The sequence below is a fragment of the Schistocerca americana genome, chromosome 4 (genome assembly GCF_021461395.2).
Source record: "Schistocerca americana isolate TAMUIC-IGC-003095 chromosome 4, iqSchAmer2.1, whole genome shotgun sequence".
In the NCBI taxonomy this organism is placed as follows: domain Eukaryota; kingdom Metazoa; phylum Arthropoda; class Insecta; order Orthoptera; family Acrididae; genus Schistocerca; species Schistocerca americana.
Genome location: NC_060122.1, coordinates 400123308 through 400136272, shown reverse-complemented (window position 1 = coordinate 400136272; position 12965 = coordinate 400123308).

Here is a 12965-nt window from a genome sequence, read left to right as displayed (position 1 = left end):
CAACAGGATAACAAACCGCTGCTGCAACCTAACATGGTCTACAGCGTGTCGAAATGTTGCCTTCACCTGTTCGATCAGCAGACCTGTCACCAATTTAGCACATATGGGACATCATCGAATGACAACTCCAGCGTGATCCACAAACAGCATGAGTTGTGCCTTTATTGACTGACCAAGTGCAACATGCATGGAACTCCATCCGACAAACTGACATCCGGCATCTGTACAACATAAGCCATGCACATTTGCATGCTTGCAGTCAACATTCTGATAGTTACACTAATTATTAATGTACCAGCATTTCACATTTCCAATGGATTAGCTTGCACTTACGTTAACCTGTGATCTACCAATGCTCATCACTTAAATGTATTATTGATACAAAAGTATTCCAAAAATTTCATTACTCCACAACATTATTTTTTTGGTGTTGCATTTTTTCCCATCAGTGGCATGCGCGTGCGCGCACCCGCGCGCACCCACCCACCCACACACACACACACACACACACACACACACACACATTAACACCATAAGATGATAATATTTGCGTAACTATTTAAATAGCTGTTACGTCTTTGTTTTGAATGAATGGTTGTGCACCAATGTCAGTATAATGGATTTTCTTGTATAAAATTAATACTATATGAACTGTTTTGAACGTATTATATCTATTGAGTTAACTATACCTAAGAGAGGAGGTTGGACAGAAAGTGTACCAGTAGACGACTATCAGACAATTACAACCACAGTGCATGAAATTGTACCAATCAAGTTCAGTTCCATTAATATAATTTGACTTGATGTAATACACAACTTTTTATAAAACAAATTTAAGTTACAATGTAAATAATGCAATTTGAAGCAAATAACAACATTCTAGTTCATATTTTGCTGTTAAGTAATTAGGGTTTCACTGTTCAAATTAAACAGTGGGACATAACAGTTGACTTCGAGGAAGTTCTGCATTACAGTGTAAACTAGGTTACATTGGGTTTTTGTAATTGCTCTAAGATAACTGATTTCAGTTTCCACATTCTTTACCCTCATCAATCTTTACATGAAGTCTGCTATGTAATGTTTGTTTCCAGTGTAAATACACTAATGTGTCAGAAATAATGGCTACCACCAGAGAAGTGTAACAACTAATATGTATCTCAGCAGCTAACTATTGCAGGAGCTGTTGTATGTCAAATGTTCCACAGTCCATAGGGAGCTGTCTTATTGTGTAAACATCACTGATAAAACCTTTTAAAAACTCTTCAGAAGGGAAATTGGAGTGGGATCCATATGGTTGATACATGGACTCAGTTTCAAGCACAGCAGTGGACACCCATGTGACAATGGATATAGCAATGAGGCATCTATTTATTAATATTTTACTGTCAGCTTTAACACGTGCACTGGTCCTCACAGTAAATTTTACAGTAGTTATCCTGTTCACAGACAACATCCTCAAACATGGAAATAAAATAGTCACTTTTTGTGAACAGAGCTTGGACTTTGGCTGTAATTCACAGTCTCTCATCTTTTCCTAATCAAAATAACCCCTTTACCTATTTCATACACGGACTCACAGAGTAGGTCTATACTTGTTTTTTTTATGAACTTTCGATGTCTCGATAATCTTCTGTATCCATCTTCTGCTAAATGTTTAGTTTGTGAATCTTGTCTCATTCAATTCCTTTCTCTTACGTCTTCGCTGCATCATCTACAATTTTGAAAAAAATTGTGGTCTTCTCCTAAATTTTGGTATTTTACTGCAACAAAGCTGCTATGATAATCTGGTGGCTACTGCTTCATCTCATCCCTCTGTGGGCATACTAACTGCTTCCACTGTCTCCACACTATAAGTCTTTTAAATTGGAACTATTAGTACAAAAAATGCTTCCTTACCACTGATAAAATGCCACATCCCTGCTTCAACACTTCTTTTTTTTTATCACGTTCCTCTCAATAAAAGTTTGCACATATTACATACCTGCTATTGGACCAAAGCATTCTTTTTCATATATAAACTACACACAAAGTTACATAGAACTTTACATATGTACAGAATAAATGGAATTCATTTACATTTATATAAAAAACCTAATGATGCACAGATTATGTTAAATCATTGTTACACATAGCATTTATCATTGAAAATATTCTCTATTAGTTTGCGACAGACAGACTATATGGAAAAGCAGGTGAAACACAGCAATCAACATGACTGCAATTTGTTAGCTTTAGGGCATCTAATCAGCGATGCCCCCCCATGAACCATTGACCTTGCCGTTGGTGGGGAGGCTTGTGTGCCTCAACGATACAGATAGCCGTACCGTAGGTGCAACCACAACAGAGGGGTATCTGTTGAGAGGCCAGACAAACATGTGGTTCCTGAAGAGGGGCAGCAGCCTTTTCCGTAGTTGCAGGGGCAACAGTCTGGATGATTGACTGATCTGGCCTTGTAACACTAACCAAAATGGCCTTGCTGTTGTGGTACTGCGAGTGGCTGAAAGCAAGGGGAAACTACAGTTGTCATTTTTCCCAAGGGCATGCAGCTTTACTGTACGATTAAATGATGATGGCGTCCTCTTGGGTAAAATAGTCCCCCATTCAGATCTACGGACGGGGACTAATCAAGAGGACGTCGTTATCAGGAGAAAGAAAACTGGCGTTCTATGGATTGGAGCATGGAATGTCAGATCCATTAATCGGGCAGGTAGGTTAGAAAATTTAAAAAGGGAAATGGATAGGTTAAAGTTAGATATAGCGGGAATTAGTGAAGTTCGGTGGCAGGAGGAACAAGGTTTTTGGTCAGGTGAATACAAGGTTATAAATACAAAATCAAATAGGGATAATGCAGGAGTAGCTTTAATAATGAATAGGAAAATAGGAGTGCAGGTAAGCTACTACAAACAGCATAATGAACGCATTATTGTGGCCAAGATAGACATGAAGCCCACACCTACTACAGTAGTACAAGTTTATATGCCAACTAGCTCTGCAGATGACGAATAAATTGAAGAAATGAGATGATGAAATAAAAGAAATTATTCAGATAGTGAAGGGAGACGAAAATTTAATAGTCATGGGTGACTGGAATTCGACAGTAGGAAAACGAAGAGAAGGAAACGTAGCAGGTGAATATGGATTGGGGGTAAGAAATGAGAGAGGAAGCTGCCTGGTAGAATTTTGCACAGAGCACAACTTAATCATAGCTAACACTTCGTTCAAGAATCATAAAAGGAGACTGTATACATGGAAGAAGCCTGGAGATACTGGAAGGTGTCAGATAGATTATATAATGGTAAGACAAAGATTTAGGAACCAGGTTTTAAATTGTAAGACATTTCCAGGGCCAGATGAGGACTCTGACCACAATCTATTGGTTATGAATTGTAGATTAAAACTGAAGAAACTGCAAAAAGGTGGGAATTTAAGGAGATGGGATCTGGATAAACTGAAAGAACCAGAGGTTATACAGAGTTTTAGGGAGAGCATAAGGAACAATTGACAGGAATGGGGGAAAGAAATACAGTAGAAGAAGAATGGGTAGCTTTGAGGGATGAAATAGTGAAGGCAGCAGAGGATCAAGTAGGTAAAAAGACAAGGGCTAGTAGAAATCCTTGGGTAACAGAAGAGATAAGGAATTTAATTGATGAAAGGAGCCAAAACAAAAATGTAGTAAGTGAAGCAGGCAAAAAGGAATACAAACGTCTCAAAAATGAGATCGACAGGAAGTGCAAAATGGCTAAGCAGGGATGGCTAGAGGACAAATGTAAGGATGTAGAGGCTTATCTCACGAGGGGTAAGATAAATACTGTCTACAGGAAAATTAAAGAGATCTTTGGAGAAAAGAGAACCACTTGCATGAATATCAAGAGCTCAGATGGAAACGCAGTTTTAAGCAAAGAAGGGAAAGCAGAAAGATGGAAGGAGTATATAGAGGGTCTATACAGGGGCGATATTCTTGAGGACAATATTACGGAAATGGAAGAGGATGTAGATGAAGATGAAATGGGAGATATGATACTGCGTGAAGAGTTTGACAGGGCACTGAAAGACCTAAGTCGAAACAAGGCCCCGGGAGTGGACAACATTCCATTAGAACTACAGACGGCCTTGGGAGAGTCAGTCCCGACAAAACTCTACCATCTGGTGAGCAAAACGTATGAGACAGACGAAATTCCCTCAGACTTCAAGAAGAATATAATAATTCCAATCCCAAAGAAAGCAGGTCTAGACAGATGTGAAAATTACCGAACTATCAGTCTAATAAGTCACAGCTGCAAAATACTAATGCGAATTCTTTACAGATGAATGGAAACACTGGTAGAAGCCGACCTCGGGGAAGATCAGTTTGGATTCCGTGGAAATGTTGAACACGTGAGGTGATACTGACCATATGACTTATCTTAGAATAAAGGTTAAGGAAAGGCAAACCTACATTTCTAGCATTTGTAGACTTAGAGAAAGCTTTTGACCATGTTGACTGGAATACTCTCTTTCAAATTCTGAAGGTGGCAGGGGTAAAATACAGGGAGCGAAAGGCTATTTACAATTTGTACAGAAACCAGATGGCAGTTATAAGAGTTGAGGGAAATGAAAGGGAAGCAGCGGTTGGGAAGGGAGTGAGACAGCGTTATAGCCTATTCCTGTTGTTATTCAATCTGTATATTGAGCAAGCACTAAAGGAAACAAAAGAAAAGTTTGGAGTAGCTATTAAAATCCATGGGGAAGAAATAAAAACTTTGAGGTTTGCCGATCACATTGTAATTCTGTCAGAGACAGCAAAGGACTTGGAAGAGCAGTTGAACAGAATGGACAGTGTCTTGAAAGGAGGGTATAAGATGAACATCAACAAAAGCAAAACGAGGATAATGGAATGTAGTCAAATTAAGTCGGGTGATGCTGAGGGAATTAGATTAGGAAATGAGACACTTAAAGTAATAAAGGGGTATTGCTATTTGGGGAGCAAAATAACTGATGATGGTCGAAGTAGAGGGGATATAAAATGTAGACTGGCAATGGTGAGGAAAGCGTTTCTGAAGAAGAGAAATTTGTTAACATCGAGTAGTGTCAGGAAGTCGTATCTGAAAGTATTTGTATGCAGTGTAGCCATGTATGGAAGTGAAACCTGGACGATAAATAGTTTGGACAAGAAGAGAATAGAAGCTTTCGAAATGTGGTGCTACAGAAGAATGCTGAAAATTAGATGGGTAGATCACATAACTAATGAGGAGGTATTGAATAGAATTGGGGAGAAGAGGAGTTTGTGGCACAACTTGACTAGAAGAAGGGATCGGTTGGTAGGACATGTTCTGAGAAATCAAGGGATCACCAATTTAGTACTGGAGGGCAGCATGGAGGGTAAAACACGTAGAGGGAGACCAAGAGATGAATACACTAATCAGATTCAGAAGGATGTAGGCTGCAGTAGGTACTGGGAGATGAAGAAGCTTGCACAGGATAGAGTAGCATGGAGAGCTGCATCAAACCAGTCTCCGGACTGAAGACAATAACAACAACAACAACAATCAGTGATGAGTGGCTTCATCTGAATATTGATCTGAAGCAAGCTGTGGGGACCCTTCCTTGTCAAATTTATGTCAATAATTATCAAGGGTAGAGGTGGTGTTTCATGATATTAATTTGACATCCCTGGATGTCACGTTTATGAAGTTTCTCCAACTAATGTCTCCATCTCCTCACCTTAATCTCTGCTTCCATTGACCAATTCTACAGTCGTATCTTCATTCATACGCTGCAAACATTGTGAAGTGCATGACAAGAGTGTTCTTCCCAACGAGACACAAAAGTGTTTTGTAAGCAGTGTCATTTGTAGGCTGCACTTTTCCAGCATGCTACTGATGAACTGCATCACCACCTTGTGTTCCTTGCTGGAAAATATTTCCCAGCTGCATATAAGTACACCTCACCTGTACATAACAGTGTGTATCTGCAGTAAAATGCCAAGATAATAAGCCAGTTACAGTTTAGTCAACTCCTCACCACCCGACAGAAATGATTTGTCACAAGAGAAAAATAAATACGGGACATCCTCAGCTACCTCCCTGCCTGCATCCACACAGAGCACACAGATGCAATGGGGGCTGTACACTGATTTGACAGGCAGAGAGAAAGAGTTGCAGCAGGTCACTCAAATGGTAGAATAATCTTTTTTAGTTTCTTTTGGCTGTTGCAACAATAAACAGAAATAATGGAAGAAAATGTTCTTTGCACCTTGTTCTTGTAACACAGCTTCCAACTGGGTGGAACATAACGAGAAGGGAAAGGCAAGCATTCATCACAAAAAACAAACTAGGAGTTTGCGGAGATTTCTGTTTGATATTAAATGAAGGGAAATAACACAAGATAAGATTACAGCTCTGAATAAAATATATAAATGTAAAAATTAAGCCACAAATATGAACAAAAGGTATGAACACAAATTCTCTACACACACTGGACACAAGGCAAATCTATCAAATTAATTTAAAAGTGTGATATCTGTAAATAAGTGCGCAAATCTACATATTCCTCGCTAACAACATAAAGAAGAAAGCAATTATCTTTACTGAGCTTAACTGTTACAACCAGGAAAAAAATCCATAAAATCGCCAAAAAACAAGGTACACAGTGCACAACTGAAATTATCACGCGATATCTCAAGCATTAGGTGCCAAACAATGAGCCTGTTGGCTCAAAACAGTTGATACATTCAACACACGGTCTCAGCACCACACAAATATGGAACTTTCATTTCCCCACAAATTGCTACACCCAGATTTTGTATTAGTTGACTGACCCTAATTTTGATATTATAGTCATGAGATACTCTGATTTTGTGTTTTATGAAGTACTTAATTCCTGAACATTTAAAACAAGTTACCAATCTTTGCACCACTTTCAGATCTGAACTTACAATTAAATCAATACCATTAGCTGCTGACAGGCTTTGAAATACATCAATGGGAACAGTTGAAAATCTGTGCCACGACCGGGATTCGAACCCGAGATCTCCTGCTTACATGGCAGACACTCTATCCATCTGAGCCACCGAAGACACAGAGGATAGTGCGACTGCAGGGACTTATCACCGGCACACTCCCTGTGAGACCCACATTCTTGACTGAATAGTCTACACACTATGTTCGTAGTGCCCCTGCCATTACACCCATTACTCAAGGCAGACAATCCACCAGGTCCCGTAAGAGTTCAGGCAATTCGTGTGCATCCGCACTGGAGGTCATCAGATGGTTAGCCTTAATGATATGAAGATGGCATCTGTTCTTTCGGACATGTCTTCGTACTTTCAGATCTGGTTAAAATTTCACTTGATGTTTATGTCGTCTTTTTGAGAATAGTTGGCCACTTTATTGCAAGCAACTTTATCATCTGGGGAAAAACAAGACTCAGAGTTTACTATTAATATTGTCTGCCATGTCATTAAAAAACAAGAGGAGAAGTAATGATCTCAGTACCTTTCCATGGCGATCATTTGAAGTTAGTTACACCTCTGTCAAGGACCCTAGATTCAAGAGAGTCTACTGTGTCCTCCACACAAAGAAATCCTCAGTCCAGTCACAAATGATATCCCATATGATCATATTTTCATTATTCAACATTGAGGTGGTACTGAGTCTACTGTTTGTCGGAAGACAGTAAATACTGCGTCCACCAGACTGCCTAGAAGAACAGCTTCCAGTAGGTTATACAACAAAAGCGCAACTTGGTTTGCACAGAGCTGATGGTTTCAGAACCCATGCTGGTTGGCATGGAAGGTATTTTAAAGTTTGAGAAGCTTCATTATGTGAATGAATTTTTACTTTACAGAAAGAGTGCGCACGAATTTGAAACTTTGCGGCAGGCTAAAACTGTTTCCTGAACTGGTACTCCAATCTGGAACCTTTGCCTTTTGTGAGAAAACAGTACTGACTTAGCTGCCCAGACACAACTTACAGTTTTACTTGGACCAGTACTTCTGCCCACTTTCCATACTTCACAGTTCTCCTGCATACCTTGCAGGCTCAGTAGTAGTAAAGCTGTAACAGCAATTGAGAGTTGCGCCTAGATACATATCAGTGGAGCACTTGCCAATGACGGCAGATGTTCCCAGTTCGAGTCCCAGTCCTGTACACAATTTTAATTCGCCAGGACGCTTCTCGCCTCATTACGTTTGAGATCGAAATACGTCCTAAGATTCTACAACAGACTGATGACAATGGTATTCGTTGCTAGTTTTGTAAATCACTTCTGTCATCTTTCTTGCAGAACAGTGTGACCCATGCTTTCTTCCAGCTACTAGGTACAGTATTTTGTTCGAGGCATGTACAATACATTATTGTTGATTACACTGGGCCCTTGTTTGATCTGAATAAGCACAGCTGTTTCTCAGTGACAATAATATCTACGAGGGCAGTTCAATAAGTAATGCAACACATTTTTTTTCTCGGCCAATTTTGGTTGAAAAAACCGGAAATTTCTTGTGGAATATTTTCAAACATTCCCGCTTCGTCTCGTATAGTTTCATTGACTTCCGACAGGTGGCAGCGCTGTACGGAGCTGTTAAAATGGCGTCTGTAACGGATGTGCGTTGCAAACAACGGGCAGTGATCGAGTTTCTTTTGGCGGAAAACCAGGGCATCTCAGATATTCATAGGCGCTTGCAGAATGTCTACGGTGATCTGGCAGTGGACAAAAGCACGGTGAGTCGTTGGGCAAAGCGTGTGTCATCATCGCCGCAAGGTCAAGCAAGACTGTCTGATCTCCCGAGTGCGGGCCGGCCGTGCACAGCTGTGACTCCTGCAATGGCGGAGCATGCGAACACACTCGTTCGAGATGATCGACGGATCACCATCAAACAACTCAGTGCTCAACTTGACATCTCTGTTGGTAGTGCTGTCACAATTGTTCACCAGTTGGGATATTCAAAGGTTTGTTCCCGCTGGGTCCCTCGTTGTCTAACCGAACACCATAAAGAGCAAAGGAGAACCATCTGTGCGGAATTGCTTGCTCGTCATGTGGCTGAGGGTGACAATTTCTTGTCAAAGATTGTTACAGGCGATGAAACATGGGTTCATCACTTCGAACCTGAAACAAAACGGCAATCAATGGAGTGGTGCCACACCCACTCCCCTACCAAGAAAATTTTAAAGCCACACCCTCAGCCGGTAAAGTCATGGTTACAGTCTTCTGGGACGCTGAAGGGGTTATTCTGTTCGATGTCCTTCCCCATGGTCAAACGATCAACTCTGAAGTGTATTGTGCAACTCTTCAGAAATTGAAGAAACGACTTCAGCGTGTTCGTAGGCACAAAAATCTGAACGAACTTCTCCTTCTTCATGACAACGCAAGACCTCACACAAGTCTTCGCACCCGAGAGCAGCTCACAAAACTTCAGTGGACTGTTCTTCCTCATGCACCCTAGAGCCCCGATCTCGCACCGTCGGATTTCCATATGTTTGGCCCAATGAAGGACGCAATCCGTGGGAGGCACTACGCAGATGATGAAGAAGCTATTGATGCAGTACGACGTTGGCCCCGACATCGACCAGTGGAATGGTACCGTCCAGGCATACAGGCCCTCATTTCAAGGTGGCGTAAGGCCGTAGCATTGAATGGAGATTACTTTGAAAAATAGTGTTGTGTAGCTAAAAGATTGGGGAATAACCTGGTGTATTTCAATGCTGAATAAAACAACCCCTGTTTCAGAAAAAAATGTGTTGCATTACTTATTGAACTGCCCTCGTATATCACTTATGTTGTCTAAATAGAGGAAAAATACTGATATTGTTTGACAGCATAATTGGTGACAGTATTCAAATTAGGCAATTATCAAGTATGGCTTGTCCACAATAACTTGATGATTTTATTGGAGCTGCGAAAATCAGATAAGTACTTCCTTATACATTGTTACGAGTAATGGTGCCAGCACTGCAGCATCTCATTGCCCTCATCACTCCTCTCCCTTCCAACAGTCCTAATGAAGGGGCAAGGGACACCTTCTGCCATTCACTACAACTGTGCCGCGAATCGTCAACTTATCATGGACAAGCTGCATCTAACATTATCTCTCCTGAGCAACTAAAGGTGAAATGACCATATAGCTGTGAACAAGGTACATGCTGGGTAGACATTCCTAAGCAAATGTAATTCACCTACAAAGAAGAGCAATAATAAAAACACCATTAACCACCTACACAGTATTTTTGAGCAGTCTGGGATATTAGTGTGTGTGTGTGTGTGTGTGTGTGTGTGTGTGTGTGTGTGTGTGTGTAAGGGGAGGGGGGGGGGGGGGCTTGTCCTCTTCTGCCTCCATAACTGCGTGGTCATGTGACAGACCCCACGAGAGAGGCAGGTGGGGGAGGGGGGGGGGAGACCGGATTTGATTCCCAGTACTGCCAGGGATTTTTCTTTGTGAGAGGACTGGACTGGGATGCACTTGTAATGCCAAGCCAACTGAGGAGCTATCTAACTGAGAGGGTCCAAACAAGAACAACCTGAGCCCATGCTCTTCCATACTGCATCCGATGGTGAATGGCTGATGATGATACGGCAGTCAGTTGACTATTGTATGGTCTTCAGGGCCTGATTGTGAGGTTTGCTTTCTTTTTAAACATACCCTTCAAATAATAAGGGAACATTACAGTTGACTGTCCTATCAATGTCAATTACTCGTATTGGGAAACAAGTGGGAAGGCAACTGGTCATGTCCAAATTCAAATAAACATTCTGACTTTCATGTTAAGCAATTTAAGGAAAGATCTGAAGTCTGGATAGAGAATTAAAACACCAGTCCACCTGAATTTTAGTCCAGATTCTTAACCAGTGTACAACCTCCTTAAGTCTCATTTAATGGTCACAGGGGTAAATTTAAGAGAAGTATGGGTTTATACAGATGGGACTATCAATCTTTCTTCCCACATACCACCTGCAAATAGAACCAGCTAGGGAGAAAATTATTCTGGTCATCACATACCCTCTGTCACAAATCAATGGCTGCTTGGTGGAGCACAGCTGCAAATACAATTTCCAGAAGTAATTACCAACTTGCTAGGAACACTAGTCCATAAGGCTGCATCATATGACAATCAGAAGCCTCTGGGTGTAAATATTCAGTGTGTGACAAAAATATACGGAAAAACCTTTTGAAGGTTGTAGAGAATGCCTTGAGAAACATGATGAGGATAGGAATCCATGTCTGCAAATAACATCCATTGACAATAAAGACTGCCAAAGTTACAGAGGAAAATGCCTGCTACTTGGCTGCCCAAGCTACTTACAACGGACTTGACAGAAATCAGGGCATAAAATGGTAAATGACACATCCATACCTATCAAAATATTATTACAAGGCACTATGCATAGGCATCAGCATTACACCTCACATTCGCCTAGCAGCAAGTGCTTTAACCCCTAACTTCAAAGCTCTGTAGCATCCTTGGGTGATATTTTCGAGCACAGGTTCCAATCCTGAAGACATCCTCTACAAATCCTTAAAATCATCAGTATATATTTTTACACACTGTGTGAACTACAGGTAAACAGTAACAGTTAAGCTAAAATAATGATCCATATGTGATAACTAAAGTGAATGTACCAGCCGCCATGTACCAATTTATCCTGAGCCCACAGAATGCTGAAAATCTTACTAAGATCTTCAGACACACGGTACACCCCAAACTTAGCTCACAGATTTCACATGCCTTATCCACACACACTCCTAATCCTCTGACTATCTCCAGGAACCAACTGCAAAGAGCACCATCCTCATCACCAGTATTGTATCATCCTGAACTGGAATAACTTAGCCATACCCTTCATCAGGGCTTCGAACACGAGCCATACAGCTGTGGAAGACACAGGTGCAAGACCTGTCTGATACACCCATCCAGCACATCCTACTCCAGTCCCTTATAGGCTTATCTTATCCTATACTATCAGAGGCAATTCAGTTTGTTTCCATCCAAACTCTAAATATGTCATACATACTCAGTACCCATAACAACTTATATAGAAATGTGCTACCCACAATCCTTCCTATCCCTCCTAAAGTGAAAAATCCATCACTCACCCAGGAATAAAACAATGTTGAAAATCCAGCCAAATAAAAAATAAATAAATTAAAAAAAAAACATAAATAAAATGAACTTAATTAAAGTTCTACGTGAACAAGTTCCAGATTACATTTCTAGATCTGCTACTGGCAGCCTCTTAAGATTTGGATGATTAGTTTAGATTAGATTGGGTTGGATTCAGTTTTTGTTCCACAGACCCAAAAATGAGATGATTCTCTTGGGTGTGGAACAAGTCAGAAAGTATAACATAAAAAAATTTGAATATAAAATTCATTACCCTGATTGTTTATCAGGAGTCTGTCAAAATATGTGAATACAGTGAACTGGAACTTATTTACAGAATTAATACACTGTCAAAATGAAGCACAGTTATGCACTTTTAATAATCTCTGTTGTGACCAAGTGCTGCCACAACTGAAATCTAATACACATTTTTATTTAAGTTCGTCCAACAGTCCCTGTTAAGATATTCATCTACAGAGGAGGAGTTGCTTATCAAAAAGTCTTTCAAACTCTGTTTAAGCTGAGCTTAATCTAAAACCAGTTTTTAATGGTTGCTGGCAATTTACTGAAAATGTGTGTTCCTGCCAACTGACTATAAGTATACTTACTGTGACTGCATTGTTCTACATTGCCCCCACTGGTATGAGCATGTCTCAAATTCCTCAAGTCCATATGGGTGGCCACTGCATATTTTATTTATTTTAATTTTTTACAGTTTCTCTTAGTTACATTTTATTTGTGCCTAACATTCCCTATTATGTGGGAAACACTTCTTGTTAGTCTACTATTTTGTTCACCTCATCTGTTATCATAATTTTGATATTCTGGGTGGCCACTTAACCTTAAAGACCAAAAATTGAGCAGTTAAATTTTAGATATTTGATGTGCAATCAT